This window comes from Cnephaeus nilssonii (assembly GCF_951640355.1).
Source record: "Cnephaeus nilssonii genome assembly, chromosome: 12".
Taxonomy (NCBI): domain Eukaryota; kingdom Metazoa; phylum Chordata; class Mammalia; order Chiroptera; family Vespertilionidae; genus Cnephaeus; species Cnephaeus nilssonii.
This window is the reverse complement of record NC_137083.1, coordinates 62,256,548-62,271,875: the sequence shown is the minus strand read 5'-3', so window position 1 is coordinate 62,271,875 and position 15,328 is coordinate 62,256,548. Positions and strand designations below refer to the sequence as shown.

At 43.1% G+C, this 15,328-nt stretch overlaps 1 protein-coding gene and 1 pseudogene across 3 annotated transcripts in view; one reads left to right on the top strand and one right to left on the bottom strand.

Annotated features, from left to right (window-relative positions):
- The window catches only part of TNPO3 (transportin 3), a 110,460-nt gene that overhangs the window by 79,509 nt on the left and 15,623 nt on the right, over nt 1–15,328 (bottom strand). Inside the window, exon 2 of one of the 2 annotated variants that reach the window (XM_079785705.1) lies at nt 11,804–11,965. The exons of the other annotated variant lie outside the window; for it this stretch is intronic. The gene's annotated coding sequence lies outside the window, so the exon portion shown is untranslated. The remainder of the gene's footprint in view (nt 1–11,803; nt 11,966–15,328) is intronic. 2 annotated transcript variants of the gene reach the window in all.
- Nucleotides 3,964–7,698, top strand: LOC307108024 (tRNA methyltransferase 10 homolog B-like; annotated as a pseudogene). Its single transcript has one exon. The product of its transcript is annotated as a tRNA methyltransferase 10 homolog B-like (transcript).

The window sequence follows — 15,328 nt, the reverse complement described above, 5'->3', positions numbered from 1 at the left end:
CAGCAATGGAGGAAGCCAAGATTTCCGCCTGCCCAGGCCTGCCCTGGCCTCCGCTCAAGGCTACAAAGCTTCAATTATAAGAGATAAATAAATCCCAACAAAAATGGCTGCGACCACAGAGCGAGCAGGAGGCTTAGGTTTCCCAGCAATGGAGGAAGCCAAACTTCCTGGCCAGCCCTGGCCTGTCCTGGCCTCCGCTCAAGGCTACAAAGTTTCAATTATAGAAGATAAATAAATCCCAGATACCAGGGCCTCCGCTTGGGTCACTGGGGGGCGTGGCCACCCTGCAAACCACCACAGGCCCCTCACCCAGGCTGCCCCACGCCCCAAGGGAACCCCCACCCTGATCAGGGACACACTTCAGGGAAAACCAGCCGGCCCCCACCCATGCACCAGGCCTCTATCCTATCTAATAAAAGAGTAATATGCAAATTGACCATCACTCCAACACACAAGATGGCTGCCCCTATGTGGTCAAAGATCCTGCCCCCATGTGGACACAAGATGGCCTCCACAAGATGGCCAGCAGGGGAGGGCAGTTGGGAGGGACCAGGCCTGCAGGGGAGGGCAGTTGGGGGCAATCAAGCCTGCAGGGGGAGGGCAGTTAGGGGTGACCAGGCTGGCATAGGAGGGAAGTTGGGGGTGACCGGGACTGCAGGGAAGGGCAGTTGGGGGGGACCCTGGCCTGCAGGGGAGGGCAGTTAGGGGCAATCAGGCTGGCAGGGGAGCAGTTAGGCTTTAATCAGGCTGGCAGGGGAGTGGTTAGGGGGTGATCAGGCTGGCAGGCAGAAGTGGTTAGGGGCAATCAGGAAGGCAGGCAGGCGAGCAGTTGGGAGCCAGCAGTCCTGGATTGTGAGAGGGATGTCCCGACTGCCCGTTTAGGCCCGATCCTGGAGGGGTCCCAGGTTGGAGAGGGTGCACACTGGGCTGAGGGACACTGCCCCCCGCCCCCGTGCACGAATTTCATGCACTGGGCCTCTAGTACACTAATAATAGACAAGTATGTAAATTGACCGTAACTCCGTGACACCCCACAGCCAATCAGAAGTGAGTATGCAAACGAACCCTACAAAGATGGCAGGCCTGTGGGTGTCATGGAGATATACAGGCGCCAAGCGTCCGGGGGCAGGGCGGGGTGGCACCCCTGCAGCGTCGCTGTAAGGACGCAGCGGGCATTCCCGACCCTGTCCGCTCGGGGCCTATGTGCGCAGGCGCTGAGTGGCTGGGGGTGGGAGGGGCGGGGTGGGCGTTCCTGGGACCCCACCTGCTTCGAGCCTCTGGCCAGTGCACGCATGTGCGCGCACTGGCACCTAGCAGCAGGGGTCCCAGGCATGCCACTGGAGTGTCTGGTCCTGTCAGCCTGGCCTGGGGGCTGCTGGAGTTCGCAGCCCTTTTTGTTTGTGCAGCCCCTGGACCAGAAGTGGGAACCAAGGGTGCGAGGAGCACCAGGAATGCTGGGAATCGTAGTTCTGGTGGCAGATGCATTGCGGGATCTCCTAGACCAGTGATGGCGAACCTATGACATGCATGTCAGCACTGACACGCGTAGCCATTTCTGATGACATGCGGCCGCATGCTGAGGATGAAACATTTGCTGCTCCTGACGATGAAACATTTGCGACTAGAGTCTTGGAGTTAGTTTTTTCCTCAAAGTGACACACTACCCGAGTTATGCTCAGTTTTTTGGCCAAGTTTGAGACACCAAGCTCAAAAGGTTGCCCATCACTGTCCTAGACACTAGAGCAAAGTGAGCCTGGAGCAAGTTACTGTTGCGGGTGGGGGATGGAGGGAAAGCAAAGGTGACAGACATAAGTAAAGTCACAGTGTTGAGGAAAAATTAAAGGGAAGATATCCTACAACTTCTAGGAAATCTCCACCAATGGAGCAAAGAAAAAAAAGATCTCTATTATTCTGTAAGCACCAAACCAAACTGGGTTGGAGTCTCCGACAATTCGCTCATATGATTGCAAAGACAGAAACTCCCGGATTGGAGAGGGCTCCCCTGAGGGCTCCTAGATTGGAGAGGGTGCAGGTCGGGGCTGAGGGACCCACCCCCCGTGCACGAATCTTCATGCACCAGGCCCCTAGTATGAACAATAAAATGGCAATAAATATGTATCTACCAACAACTGAATCTAAAAATCACAATAAACAAACAAGGAATCTAATGAACAAAATAAACTGATGAATAAAATAGAACCAGAGGCATGGAAACTTTGAATAGACTGACAAAGGGGTGGGAAGAGACTAACCAAAGTTCTTATATGCATAAATGCATAACCTATGGACACAGACAATAGGTTGGTGAAGGCCTGGGTTGGGGTGGAAAACGGGTGTGTGTGTGTGGTGGGGGGGGAATAGGGGGCAGGAAAGGGGGACCTGTCTGTAATGCCCTATATGCATTTTTTTAAATAAACATTGAAAAAAATACTATGAACAGCTATAGACCAACAAATTAGATAATGTAGATGAAATATATTGTTGTCAATACTACCTAGAATGATTCAGATTCAATTCCTATGAAAATCCCAATTACCTTTTTTTTTTTTTTTTTGCAGGAACAGAAAAATCCATCAGAAAATCCATATGGAATCTCAAGGAACCCCAAATAGCCAAAACAATCTTGAAAAAGAACAAATTTGGAGATCTCGCATTCAGATTTCAAATACTATAAAACCACAGTAAATAAAAACGGTACAGTACTGGCATACAGACAGATACATGGACCACTGGGACAAAATCGAGAGCCTAGAAATAAACCCTCACAAATATAGTCAAATGATCTTCAACAAGGGTGCCAAAGCTAGAAAATGGGGAGAGTCTCTTCAACAAATAGCAAGTCTCTTCAACAAATAGCAAGTCTCTTCAACAAAAACTGCATAGCCATATGCAAAAGAAAGAAGTTGAACCCACATATAAAAATTAACTCAAAATAGATTAAAGACTTAAATATAAGACCTGAAACTATAACTCCCAAAAGAAAACATAAGGGGGTGGAAACTTCATGACATTAGATTTGATAATGATTTCATAGATATGACAGATACCAAAAGCACAGGAAACAAAAGCAACATTAGACAAATGGGAATACATCAAACTTTAAAACTTCTACGCAGCAAAGGAAACAGTCAACTGAGTGAAAAGCAAATCACAGAATGGAAGAAAATATTTGTAAACCATCTACCTAATAAGGGGTGAATATCCGAAATATATAAAGAACTCCTACAATTCAACAACAAAAATCCAAATGACCCAGTAAAAAGACTTGAAAAGACATTTCTCTAAAGATGATATAAAAATGGCCAACTAAAAATGCTCAACATCACTAGTCATCAGGAAAATGTAAATCAAAACTAAATTAGATATCACTTCACATCTGATATGATAGCCCCTACACACACACACACACACACACACACACACACACACACACCAGAAAATAAGTATTGGTGAGGATGAAGAGACACTGGAACCCTTCTGCACTGTTGGTGGGAACGTAAAACAGTACAGCCAAAATGAAAACAGTATGGAGGGCCCGGCTGAGGTGACTCAGTGGTTCAGTGTCAACCTATGAACCAGGAGGTCATGGTTCAATTCCCAGTTGGGGCACATGCCCAGGCTGTGGGCTTGATTCCCAGTGTGGGGTAGGCAGGAGGCAGCCAATCAATGATTCTCTCTTATCATTGATATTTCTATCTCTCCCTTTCCCTTCCTCTCTTAAATAATTTTTTTTTAATTAAAAATAGAATTACCATATGATCCAGCAATTCCACTTCTGGGTCTATATCCCAAATAATTGAAAACAAGACCTTGAAAAGATATTTGCACATCTATGCTCATTACAGCTTTATTTACAATAACCAAAAGTTGAAAAAACCTCAAATGTTCATGCTACAATATCAACAAACCTTGAAACATTATGCTAAGTAAAATAAGCCAGACACACACACACAAAAAAATATTGTATAATCCCAACTATATGAGGTACCTAGAGTAGTCAAATTCATAAAGACCAAAGTTAGATTTTTAGGTGCCAAAGGTTGAGGGGAGGGGATAATGAGGAGAGTTACTGTTTAATGGGTATGAAGTTTCGGCTAGAGAAGATGAAAAAGTTCTGGAGATGAATTGTGGTGATGGTGGTACAGAAATGTGAATGCTTTTAGTTTAGTTTAGAAAAATGTCCTTGTTCTTACAATATGTATGTCCAAATGTTTGGGGTACAGCCCTGGCAAGTATGCTCAGTGGTTGGAGCATCAACCAGAGCACCAAAGGGTCTTAGGTTCAATTCTCCCAGTCAAAGGTATGAACCTGGGTTGCAGGTTCGATCCCTGGCTTGTGAGGGAGGCAATCGAGGTGTCTCTCACATCTATGTTTTTCTCTCTCTTCTCCCCCTTCTTCCCTCCTTTCCACTCTCTCTAAAAATCAATGGAAAAAATACCCTGGGGTGAGGATTAACAACAACAAAAAAGTTTGGCGCACAGAATTATGAGGTCTGAAATTTATTCCAAAAGGTTAAAAAATACACATTCAGAGAACAAACAGGGACAGAGAGAAACAGGAAAAAAAACAAAAACAAATGGAGCAAGGTCAAATTGAGGAGAAGGGTATATTAGTGTTCACTGTACTATTCTTTCAAGTTACAAATTTTTCAAAATGAACATCTGGAGAAAAATAGCTGATTAATATATTCAACTAATTAGAAAACAAATGGAGATTTTCCATGAAGAAATATAATCAATAAAAAATAATCAAATGACAATCTAGAACTGGAAAATATAGTAGCTTAAATTAAGAACCAAATGGAAGGTTTAAAAAACAAATCAGAAAACTGAAGAAAAGATTACTACACTAGAAAATAGATCGGGGTTCAGGTAAGCCGGGGCTGGTGGCGGGGCAGGGTAGGGTCTGGGGGTCTGGCCCCTGACTGCTGCCGCGTTTGCGGACAGGAAGACGCCGGGGGAACAGCGTTTAACAGTTGTGTGGCCTGGTGTCCCACACCTTGGTGCTTTCCCTTCCTGCCTCCCCTCGCACTCGCAGCCTATGGGCCAGGCGGGGTTCTTTTGGGCCCGGGGTCTAAGTGTTCTGTCGCTGAAGATGCCATAGGCGTGGAGCAGCTTCCGTGGACTAAAATTTAGATTGAGAAAATGAGAGAAGCATGCCAACAGAGATTGGTCCTTCACTGAGTGCCCAGGGATATGCTCATCAGACAGACTTCTCCACTGAGAACATTCATTGCCTCCCAGTCATTCCCCGAAAGGTCCTGACACAGAGGAGGAGCTCAATGAATATTTATTTATATTAATTTTTTACCATCCCTTTACTCTCATCCTGTGTGAGTCTTTTGTTCTGAGAGGACTAACCACATGGACTGGAAATTGGAAGAGTCACACGTGCTGCAGGAGCAAGAAGTCATATCAGAGGACACAGGCGAAGATGGCATCTCTGAAAGCTTCCAGCTTCTACAGATTGATGTGGAAGGTGAGCCTCAGGAGAGGGAGACCCTGCCTACAGGCAGTGCCACCTGGTGCTCGAAAAATGTGCAAAGAAAACAGAGACACTGGGAAAAGATAGTTGCGGCAAAGAAGAGCAAAAGAAAGCAAGAAAAAGAAAGAAGAAAAGCCAATCGTATAGAAAATTCAGGCATCTACCCCCAGCACAGCAAACGTTTTCTGAGATCCTTAACCTAGGAGAAACTTTTGGAAGCCAAACACTCAGGACCAAGACTCTGTATCGATTTAAGTATGACCCACCACGTCTAAGAAGGAACTAAGCAGGCTGGCTGGACAGATCCGAAGGCTGTATGGTTCCAATAAGAAAGCTGACAGGCCATTTTGGATCTGCCTCACTGGATTCACAAGGGACAGTCCCCTGTATGAAGAGTGTTTGAGGATGAATGATGGGTTTTCTGGTTACCTGCTAGACATAACAGAAGACGACTGCTTTAATGTATTCCCCCTGGAAACTCTTGTGTACCTGACTCCTGACTCAGAACATGCTCTTGAAGATGTTGATCTAAACAAAGTTTACATCCTCGGTGGACTTGTGGACGAAAGCATTCAGAAGAAGGTGACATTTCAAAAGGCCCGAGAACACTCTGTCAAGACAGCCCACTTGCCAATCCAGGAATACATGGTCAGACGCCAGAATGGGAAAAACTATCATTCAGAGATATTGGCTATCAATCAAGTATTTGATATCCTGTCCACTTACTTTGAGACTCAAAACTGGCCTGAAGCATTGAAGAAAGAAGCTTCTTCCAGAAAAGGCTATGTTCTTCAGAACTCAGTGGAATGATGGACAGCCTAAGGGTGCACCTGCAGGAGGTGAAGTTGCTGGAGGGGCCTTGACCAAAGAGTAGAGCAAAGGTGGTGATGGCACACACTTGCCTTTACTTGACATTTCAGATCTTCATTAGAATATGTTACTAATAACAGGGACCACATTTTATGCTCTTTTGTATCTCCTATAGTGCCTAGCTCAGGAAGTGCCCAGTATTTCCTAACTAAGTAAAAAGTTTACATAACAAGGAATTAGCCCTTAAACTACATGGCTTTGGGTGTGTTTATTTTTCTACATCTATTTGTGAAAAATCTACTCTTTAGAGGTAGCTTAAATAATTAAATATTGTGATATCAAGAGTTTAATTTTCACTAAAGTGGCATCATAAAGTTGTGTGACTTTGTCCAACCAAAAAAAAATATATAGATCAATAGAAAATAACAAGATCAAAGCATAAAAGTCAAAAAGGGATAGAAGATAAAGATGGGAAGAATCCAGGCCCTGGCCAGTATGGCTCAGTTGGTTGGAGCATTGTCCCATATACTGAAAGGTTGTGGGTTCGATTCTTCATCAGGGCACATGCCTAGGTTGTGGGTTCAATCTCCAGTTGGGGTACATATGGAAGACAACCAATCAATGGTCTCTAACATAATGATGTCTGTATCTGTCAGTCAGTCTGTCTCTCTCTCTCTCAAAATCAATAAACATATCCTCAAGTGAGGATTAAAAAAAAAAAAAGATGGGATGAATACAAGTGACATGTGAAACATAGTGAAAAAGTATAACATACATATAACTGAAATCCCAAAAGAAAAAAAAAAATGGGGCAGAGCACTTTAGATAATGGCTATGCCCTGGCTGGGTGGCTTGGTTGGTTGGAGTAACTTCCTGTGCACCAAAAGGTTTCGGGTTTGAGCCCAGGTTGGGGCACGTATGGGAGGTAATCGATGTCTCTCTCTCTCTCTCTCAAATCAAATAAAAATATATCCTTGGGTGAAGGTTAAAAAAAAGTAAAAAATAAATAAATAAATAATGGATGAGAAATTTCCAAATTGAAAAGTCACCATACCACAGATTTAAGAAGCTCTATAAACCCTAAAGACAGAAAAACCAGACCCAGGCACATCAAAATAAACTACAAAAAAAAAAAAAAAAAGACAAAAAGGAAAATCTTACAGGCCAGAGGAAAAACATGCATTATCTTTAAAGGAACAACAATTAAACTGATAACTGACTTGTTGACATAAACAATGGGAACTAAGCATCTTCAAAATACTGAAAGAAAATAATGACCAATCAGTTATTTTATACCCAGCAAAAATCCTTCCAAAATGCAACAAAATTAAGACATTTTAAGACCAAAAAGGAAAAAAAATAAATAAAAGAGAAGGAAAGAGTTCATTAAGAATAACCCACAAAGAAAAAAAATACTAAAGGATGTTCTTCACGAAGAAGGAAAATAATTATGGATGGGAACATGAATATCAGGAAGAAATAAAGGGTAATGGAAAGGTTAAGGATGTAAATAAATCTCTTATGAACACTGGCTATATAAAACAATAAAAGATATTATGGAGTCTAAAATATATGAACAAAAATGCCTGAGAGGAGTCCTACATCCCACCTAAGATGTAGAAAGTTGAAAAGAACACTGCTCTTGAGTTAAAAATAAACTAAAAAAAAAAAAAAACTACAAAATAATTTTTCTTAATAATGCATCATCAGAAAACAGAAGTCCCAGGACTACCAAGTGGACTGAAATCTAAAAACAGTAGCCAAGCACTGGCTCATTTGTAGCATAACAAAAGAGGAAAAGATGAAGGGCACCGGACAACCAAGTAATAAAAATTCAGCTAAGCCCTAGCCAGTCTGGCTAAGTGGGCAGAGCATCAGTCTGCAGACAGAAAAGTACTGGGTTCAATTCCAGTCAAGGACAGGTACCCCGAATGCAGGCTCCTCCCTGACCCAGGCCCTGGTCAGGGAGTTCAGGAGGCAACCAATTGGTGTGTTTCTCTCACATCAATATTTCTCTCTGTCTTTCCCTCTCTCTCTAAAAATCAATGGAAAAATATCCTTGGGTGAGGAATTTAAAAAAAAAAAATTCAGCTAAAATTACTAACAAATTGGCCCAGCTAGTGTGGCTCAGCCTATGAACTAGGAGGTCACAGTTTGATTCCCAGTCAGGGCACAGGCCCAGGTTGCAGGCTTGATCCCCAGTGGGGAGAATGCAGGAGGCAGCCTATGAATGATTTTCTCTCATCACTGATGTTTCTCTCTCCCTCTCCCTTCCTCTCTGAAATAAATAAAAATCCTATATAATAAAAGCCTAATATGCTAAGTGTCCGGTCATCCATTTGACCAATCAAAGCATAATATGCTAATGATATGCTAAGGCTGCTCAACCGCTCACTATGACATGCACTGACCACTGGGGGGCAGTCAGTCGACCGGTCGACCAGTCGCTATGACGTGCACTGAGCACCGGTCGACCAGTCGCTATGACGTGCACTGAGCACCAGTAGGTTAGCTTGCTGCAGGGGTCTGGCCGATCGGGACTGAGCGAGACAGGCCAGACACACCCTGGAGCCCTCCTGCGGTTCCTCCCCAGCTGGCCAACCTCTCGCAATCCGGGCTGAGGGACAACCCCCGCCCCCGAGTGCACAAATTTCATGCACCGGGCCTCTAGAATAGATACAGGCAGTCCTCGAGTTACATCGGACTCGACTTACGTCATTTCGTGGTTACGTCGCCATCTCCCATTTATAGTATTAAAAAAAAAAAAAGTTCCGTCATTTCGACGTATATACATATGTGCTTTATGTTTTTTATTATTTATTTACCACAAGTAAAGGTCAGGAATTGTTATCTATCTTTTAAATTTTTTTTCCTGTTTCATTTCATTACTGCTGTGTATGTGCTCCATGTGAGTGACGTAGGTGCTTATGTAGGTGGGTTCCGACTTATGGCAAAAATCAAGTTATGTCACGCCGTAGGAACGGATGTCCGACGTAACCAGAGGACTGCCTGTATAAAAAAATTACTTAACAAATTGATAAAGGCTGACTCAGACACAAGAGGACTTCACAACCATCTACAGGCTCTTCTCCACAGACCTCAACCAGATACTCAGGGGAAAGATTTGGGTTGGGGTAGAAGATCAATAGAACACCTCCTTTGGTGCAGTCCTGCAGAAGAGCAGCCTCGACTGCAGAAAAAGCACAAAAAGCTCTGACTGGACCCTTCTCCCCTACTGAACAAAAGTCTTAAGTTGTGTGGAAGGGACAGCAAATCATACCTTTCCAAGGCACAGGTTAAGACCCACTGCTGTTGCAGTAAGGGTACAAGAAAAAACTTCTTGCCCAATTCCTTGTCAGGGCACATACCCAGGTTGTGGGTTTGTTCCCCAGTTGGGTTATATATGGGAAGCAACCAATGTATGTTTCTCTCATCAATGTCTCAATCTCTCTCTCTCTCTCTCTCTCTCTCTCATGAATAAAAACATTTAAAAAAAGAAAAAAACTTCTTCCCCTACAAGATAGGGCATAAAACAGTCTTGAGCCCATGATGCTATCTATCTATACCAGTGCTAACAGAAGACTTCTACCAAAGAGGGAAGGGCAAAAAAATTTATTCTGCCCAAGACCTGCCAGTTGCAAGGCAGAGAGGGAATGCCATAGACAGGATCACTGAGAAAGTCCCACCAATGAGAACAGGACATATAACATTCCTGTCTCCTATACCCCTATACCCCTATACTAACAAATATACTAAAACACATCATACTCAACTTCTGAAAGCTAGAGATAAGGAGAAAATATTGGAGGCAGGAATCCTTTTCTATTACTGCCAAAGTAGCCTTGACTCTGCAAGAACTCAATTGTAGACCTTGTATTATAATTACTTGGGCCTTTGTTCATCTTTTCTAATAGATTGTAAGGTCTTCAAAAGTAAAGAGAAGCTTAATTCTCTCTGCAGCTCTCAAATTATTTGGCCATAGAGGCACCTAAGTATGTATTTTTTAAATTAAAGTATATTTTAAATTATTAAATATGAAGCAAAATGACAAGATACCATCATCTCCTAAGTCTGTAGCAAAACTTTATTTTCCCAAACATGAAGCGCAGTCTTTTACTAGGTAGCTTAGATTCTTAAAGGATTGGATGTCAGCTGTAAGAACAGAATCCAAAATGTTTACAGAGAGAAAGGACAACAGAGACGAAGAAAATCAGTTATTTACAGATTAAAAATAATAATAAAGGCCTTGAGAGGATGAGACATTTTTCATTCAGAATCCTCATTTGTAGAACTTCACTTGCCTTGCCCAGATGAAGACTTGATTTACTTTTGTTTTAAACATATATCTTGTTTCAGCAATGAGAAGCAGCTCAGTATTTTCCTAGCTAAAATCAGAAAAATTTTAGGTTAAGTGAGAGCAGAGTCTCTTCTGGAATGAGCTTAAACTATTAACAGTATTTCTGAAAAACAAAACAAACAAACAAACAAAAACAGCGCTTAGCCCTGGGCAACTAAATCAAATATAAAACTTGTATTTTCTAATGTTCATTATATTACCATCTAGTTGTTTAATTTTTTAATAAATTAAAATATAGATGGCAGCTATATGAAATTCCTAGGACAATTCTATAAGGAACTGGTCTTAGGGGGAAAAAAATCCCCATCTGCTCCTTGTGCAAGTGTATCAAGTAAAATCAAAGTGAAAGAAGATTTGTCTTTTCATTTCAAGTATCCCTATTTTTCTTTTTTTTGTTTGTTTGTTATTAATCCTCATCCAAGGCTATTTTTTTCATTGATTTTTAGAGAGAATGGAAGGTTGGAGGGGAGAGCGCGAGAGGGAGAGGGAGAGGGAGAGGGAGAGGGAGAGGGAGAGGGAGAGGGAGAGAGAGGGAGGGGGGAGAGAGAGAGAGAGAGAGAGAGAGAGAGAGAGAGAGTGAGAGAGAGAAACATCGATTGACTGCCTGTGCTCCGAGAATGGAGCCTGCAACCGAGGTATATGCCCTTAACCAAATCAAACCCACGACCCTTCAGTCCACGAGCTGATGCTCTAACCACTGAGAAACTGGCTAGAGCCATCCCTATTTATCTTGATGCTACCTCACCCACTAGTCAAATGTGCCTCTCTTTTCAAATATTTGTTTTTTAGAATAAGAACAAAAGATAAGAGTGAGCTCTAAAGAAACTTGGCAAACTTGAATATCACAAACTACCAAGTAAACTGTCAATGAAAAATTACCTGGGATGATACTGCCACTATTATATATTAAGGGGTCATAATTTACTGCTTTAAATTCCAGGTGGGCAACAGAAGCATCCACTGGTTGCTTTCCACACACAACAAGTAATCTTGTTTTGGTCATGAATCATAAAGAAAATGCAACCAAATCCTGATACCCCAGGCACTATAGTACAGTGCTCACTGTTCTTCCCCTCTGCTAAGCTGCAGAAAGAAGGAAGAGAAGGAAGGAAAGAAAAGGGTTTCTTTACAAGGAGAGAATAAAGCACTTACACTTCATAGGACTTTCTAGCCACAGATGCCAGGTGCTACCCACTGAAATCCAGGCTTGGACTAAGCTCCACATTTCTGAAAGGACCATCTCAACCGAAGCCTGGGGCTCAGAGTCAGCAGGAGGAAGCTGCAGCTCCCACTAAACAGCACATTTCAAAGAGGCTGCAACAAGAGAACATTTTCCATTTAAGCATCTAATTCCAATCTTCCATTTCACAAAGCAGTAGCAGAACAGGCCTTTATATCAATTTATTATTCCCAAAAGATATTTCCATGACTATGTGATGAATATGAAGCAGGCTATGGCCAGTAACCCTTTCACTAACATACTCTAAGTCTTTTATTATAGTTCACAGCAAATCCTGATAGTTGCCCCTTTTTCCTTTAATGGTGCACTGTTGCTCAAAGACTTACTTCTACACCAACAGTTCTAAAACTGTAGAATCAATCAAAATCATTAAGCAAGCCCTCAACAATGCCAGCACACACCCAAATAGGAGCTCCTACGATTCATTAGCTGCCAAGTATTAGAAGCGGATTAGGGCTGCTATTTAATACTACACAAAAACTCCTCAAATCAAGCAGAATACCTTAAAATACTTCACTAAGCACAGAAGAGCTCAGGCAAACAGAAAAAGAGGTTCTAAAAATACAAATATTTCAATAAGCTTAAAAAGTAACACGAAAGTGCCAGGTTGTTGTACTTTTTAAAGCATTCCAATTAGTAAAAAATATATTTATTAAATAAAGACTTTCAAAGATTTATAATATACTAGAAGCCCAGTGCATGAAAATTCATGCACTGGAGGTGGGGGGGGGGGGTCCCTCAGCCCGGCCTGCCCCCTCTCACAGTCCGGGAGCCCTCATGGGTGGGAGGCGACCTGGCAATCAGGGGAAGGCAACACCCCATCACACCTCTGCTGCTGCCACTGCCCGCAGCGCAAGCCTCGGCCGGCCCTGGTTACCTGAGCTTCGGGTGGCCCTGGGCAGCAGGGCAACCACCATCCGAGGCCTGCCTGCACCTGCCGACCCGACGGGGCTGAGAGGACTGGGTGCTGCCATCTTTGAGGGCATGACAGTCAATTAGCATATTCCCTCCTTATTGGCGTGGGCACCACCATCTTTGCGAGGGCATAAGGGTCAATTAGCATATTCTCTCCTTATTAGATTGTATGGGGGGAAAAGGAACTAGGGTAGAGCACAGAGTGAAAAGAACTCCTGAAAACAAAATACAACTGGCCTCTTTTGCCTCATGCTTAGGACTTTCATAAAGTCTCTCAAACAAGCAACATCTAGCCTCTGTCCACCCTGTAACTCTTGCTAAGTGGCCCCAGGCCCAGCACTAGTGGCAGCCTTCCTTGGTTTGCAGCTTGGTCTCTCCTGGGCACTTCCAAGGGCAGCACAAGTAGCAGCCATCTGCAGATGGCCTCAGGCGGCCCCAGGCAGGGCACAGGTGGTGGCTGACCTTGCACCTTCAGGGAGGCCCCAGAGCCAGTGCACCCAGTGGACAGCTTCAGATCATGCCAATTTAGAACCCTATCACCTCCACAAGCAACACACTCAAGGGGTGAACTTGGTGAGCACCAAAACCTCACTGAAGCAAATTCTGCTCTGTAGCATCCACTCCTGCACAGTAGCTCCTCTACTGTAGTCGCAGATGGTCCTTGTAGCACACTGGCCTGGTGTTGGAGACCGGGTGTAAGCTGACAGAGTCCTTGCATCCGAAGGGACTAAGACTCAGTCCCTTACCCACACAGTGTTCCCAGACTTGTTTGGATGGCGATTAGAATGAGAATGAGAGCAACCTTTCATGGCTTACCAAGAAGTCTGTAACTATTTACTGAGATTTGCTGTACCAAGAATTTGCCTTTCTGCTCTATCTCTCCCTTAGAGATTATGAGGAACAAAGAATACATTCCTCTTGACAGACCTCCTATTCAGTGTTTGTGTATAAAAGGCATTATGCAGTTAATAAAGCTGCTGCAGTCGGTCAATGGCTTGCAGCCCTCCCGATCCCGCTTTCCTGTCTTTCTTTCTTTTCTCAATTCCCACCTCCCTACCTCAGCCCGGTTCACCCATCAGGCTGGCCCTGACAGCCTGGGAGTCAATCCCTCCCAGAGACACCAACAGCAATCAAGGCTCAACTACAACAGGACAGTGCATATAGCCCACATAGGGGTGCACCTGGAACACCCAACTCAGGTGACTGGGGAGGCTGCGCCACTGGGCCCTACAGGACACCTACTACACAAGGCCACTCTACCAAGTCCAGGAGAAATAGCAGCTTTATCTAATACATAGACAAACATAGGGAAGCAGCTAAAATGCAGGCACAAAGAAACAGGTCCGAAATGAAAGAACAGGAGAAATCTCCAAAAAGAAAACTAAATGAAATGGAAGCAAGCAAACTATCAGATACAGAGTTCAAAACAATTCTTATAAGGTTGCTCAAGGAACTTACTGAGAACTTCAACAGCATGAAAAAAGACTTAGGAATCATAAAAAAGAACCAGGCAGAAATGAAGGATACACTAACTGAAAAGAAGGATAATTTGCAGGGAATTAGTAGTAGAGGATGCTGAGAATCAAATCAGCATTTAGAATATGAGGAAGCAAAAAACACCCAATCAGAAGAGCAAAAATATGAAGACAGTGTAAATTCAAGCATATCAACATTCTCATCATGAGGTTGCCAGGAGAAGAGACAACAAGAAATTGAAAACTTATTTGAAAAAGTGACAGAAAACTTCTCTAACCTGGTTAAAGAACTAGACATACAAGTCCAGGAAATGCAGAGAGTCCCAAACAAGAGGAACCCAAAGAGGCCCACACCAAGACACATCATAATTAAAATGCAAAAGGTTAAAGACAAAAAGAGAATCTTAAAAGCAGCAAGAGAAAAGCAGTTAGTTACAAGGGAGCTCCCATAAGAATGTCGTCTCATTTTTCAACAGAACTCTGCAGGCCAGAAGGGAGTGGTAAGAAATATTCAAAGTGAAAAAAAGCAATGACCTACTACCATGATTACTCCTCCAGCAAAGCTATCATGTAGAATTGAAGGACATATAGTTTCCCAGACAAGACAAAGCTAAAGGAGTCCATCACCGTCAAACCAGTATTACAGAAAATATGAGAGGGTCTTCTTTAAGAAGAAAAGAAAAAAAGATCAAAAACATGAACAATAAAATGGCAATAGGTATCTATCAAAAATTGAATGTAAAAATCAAAATAAACAAATAAGCAGAACAGAAACAGATTCACAGATGAAAAGAACATTTTGATAGTTGCCAGATGGGAGGGGAGATGGTTAAAAAAGATGAAGGGATTAACCATTTGTACACCATAAGCATCTATAGACATAAATGGCGGACCTTTTTAAATTAAATTCAAAATATCATGGATGAGAGAAACATCGATCAGCTGCCTCCTGCACACCCTCTATTGGGGATGTGCCTGCAACCAAGGTACATGCCCTTGACCGGAATCGAACCTGGGACCCTTCAGTCCACAGGCCGATACTCTACC